The sequence below is a fragment of the Elaeis guineensis genome, chromosome 6, assembly GCF_000442705.2.
Source record: "Elaeis guineensis isolate ETL-2024a chromosome 6, EG11, whole genome shotgun sequence".
NCBI lineage: Eukaryota > Viridiplantae > Streptophyta > Magnoliopsida > Arecales > Arecaceae > Elaeis > Elaeis guineensis.
The window spans coordinates 74,038,007-74,041,268 of record NC_025998.2 but is presented as its reverse complement, the minus strand read 5'-3'; positions in this window follow the sequence as shown (position 1 = coordinate 74,041,268).

Here is a 3,262-nt window from a genome sequence, read left to right as displayed (position 1 = left end):
CTTGTATTGTAATTGATTTGTTAATAAATAAAATATACTTTTGGTATTTTCATCATAAGTTTTCATCTTCTAATAAACTCCATTGTTGTGATAAAATTGTTAGGACTATTTAGATTCGATAAAAAGAGGATTTATCGATTAATCCTTAAAACTGTTCATGACCAAATGATAGGCTGTTAATAAGGACGACAGCTTCTATCGAGCATAGGTCACTGTAGGCCATATAGGTTGGTTGTCCTTTTAACCAAAGAGTGTGGAGATACTGGTATGGCATACAGGTGAGATGTAAGGGTACATCATCATTGAACGTGACCAACTCCAGAGCATTCTGCTGTCGATAATATCTCTTATGGGATATAGGTATAAGTATCCCTTAGATCTGAGATCGCCTCAGTGACTTGCAAGCAACTCACTATACTTTGATACTGGACTAACTGAATTTCTAATTCAGTGATGGAAGGCTTCTGAACATAGTCAAGTACTTATGAAGTCAGAGTGTGATCAAGATGTGATTGACCACTCCAAGAGTTGGAGAAGAATGAGTCACTGTATTTCAATTTAGCAAAATCTTGACCAGGATAATCCATCAGATAGATTTGATATTTTGAAATACAATGTGGACAACCTAATCAGAGTTGACAGTTGAACTCTGAGGTATCCTATGAGCATTTTGGTCAAGAGAATAAATTATATGAAAACTATATCCGCGTGAGTTCTTAGGATGTTGTTTTACACATTCGACCTATCCGACCATCGGGTACCATTGCTAGATGGTCACTTCAATTGATATAGAAATTTATTTTTGTACTACCAACTTAGGTTTACACCTATAAGGTCACATACATTAGAGTTCATGATTCGATCGGATGGTTGATCAACGATTAAGAATCGTTCTAGGATTAAACAATCAATACGATTGACATTTAACCTAGTGCAAGTGTTGCAGAAAGATCGATTAGCAATTCGATTGCTAATTGGTTTAATTTGATTAAGCCAATGAATTGAGATTATGTCTAATTGAATATGATTTAATTAGATTTAGTTTGGGCTTCATTGGATCAAGTCCAATTGGTTTATTGGATAAGCCAAGTACAAGAAAAAACTAGTCCTAGTTCAATTAAGACTTGGGTCAACCTAATTTCTAATTTGATTAAAAAATTAAATCTAATTTAAATCTAATTTAATCTAATTAAATTAAATTTTTAATTGGGTTAAAATCTATTTTGATTGGATTGATTTGGTTTGAAAAACCAAATTTGAACAAGTCATAGATTGAACCCTAGTAAGACTAGGATTCCACCTAGCGCCACCTTAGCCCCCCACGCCCACTCTCTCTTATTATATGTGATAAAATCTTCTCTCCCAGGCCTTCACGCACAGCCAAAGCTTCCCACTTTTTCTCTTTTACATAGAATGTGGTTGTGGACCAAGTCAAAGTAGGAATTAGTTTAGATTTCAAATTCTATGAGATAGAATTTTAGAAAATCAAAACTCTTTTTTTATGGCACTGATTTTATCCAATTTTTTTTTGAAATATTTGTGGATTTTATGACACATATTATACACCCTTTGCTGGTGGTCCATGGCAAAAAAAGAAAGAGGGGGCACCCATGAGTTGGGCACCCCTTGTCTTGCCCTGTTTGAATTTTTCTTGACAGGTATTTGACCTAGACAAGGATTCTTCATATTTTTTTATTTAAGATGAATTTATCCTTTAGATTTTTATGAATTATAGAGCATTGAGAGGCCTTTGGGGTATGTAAAAATCAGGAAGAAAGAGTGTTGGGGTGTGGAGATATAATAGACACAAAACTAAGTGTCTAGGTTAGAGCAAAGAGAAGAAGAAGAGGGTCTTCTTCTAGGGTTGCTGAGTTCACCTCTTTTCTTCCTCCATCTGTGAGTTTTCTAAGAGTGTCTCACATCTAAAACTCCTTCTACTACTTCTCATCTTTAGAAGAGTCCAAATCAAGAAGAAGGAGGCATCTGATCGACCATCGAAGAAGGATCATTACAGTACTAGCATACTGTGCTGATTTTCTGGACCAAGACTTCTGATTGTGATTCGTGGGCTCGTGTGGATGACTTCTAGAGGCCGGATGCATGTGCAGCTTGCAACATCATCTTCGAGTTTGGATCAGCAAAGTTTGAACATCTAACTTACAAGGTAATAGATCTGATCTATTATATGTTACATACATTAGATGTAGTATAGAAATATGTTGATATGATTAACATGTAGTTCTTGCTATTTATATTTTAATTTTTGATTTAATGCTATGTAATAATAATCATGTAATAAGATCTTAGATCTAGAGATTTTTTGATTTTATAAAATAAATTTTGATTTATTTTAGTCTTCCACTGTCTGATCTTGAAAAAGTTTCAAGATCTAACCCTAAAATCCTAGATCTGATTCCTTCATTCTCTATGAAGCATCCTATATTTTAGAGATGAAGATCTATAGAGATATATCTAGAAGGTTGCTTAGATTGTCCCAATCTGCATACATTGATATCTCGTTGAAGCGGTTCAATATGGATAATTTTAAGAAAGGCTATCTTCGGATAGGCCATGAAATTACTCTTTCCAAGAAGGATTATTCGATAACTCCTGAGGAGAGAAAGCATATGAATAAAATATTATATGCTTCGACAGTGAGATCTATCATGTACGCTATGATATGTATGAGGCTGGATGAGGCCTATTCACTAAGGATAGAGAGTAGGTACCAGTCTGATTTGGGTGAGAAGCATTGAAAGATTGCAAAAGTAATTCTTAAGTATTTGAGAAATACTAAAGACCAATGGCTTATTTTTGGAGACATTGACCTGAAACTTGTGGGATATACTGATTTTAATTTTCAGTCAGATTGTGATGACAGCAGAAGCATGTCGGACTATGTATTTACTCTGAATGGAGGAGATATTCGTTGGAAGAGTTTCAAGCAATATACTATGGTCGATTTTGTATGTAAAGTGGAATACAATGCTGCATCGGATGCGATAATATATTATGCATTACTATCATCTATTGCGAGAGATTGAACTGAGATGATGTCGAGCTTCAGAAGATCGATGGAAAGGAGAACCTAGCCGACCCCTTCACTAAAGCTCTCGAGATCAAAGAGTTCGATGACTTCAAATGGAAGATGGGTATAAGATACTACCACGATTGACTTTAGTCCAAGAGAAAGTTGTTAAAAATTATATCCTAAAATCAATAGTATGACGATTGAGTTCATCTCTATATATGAATTATTGAT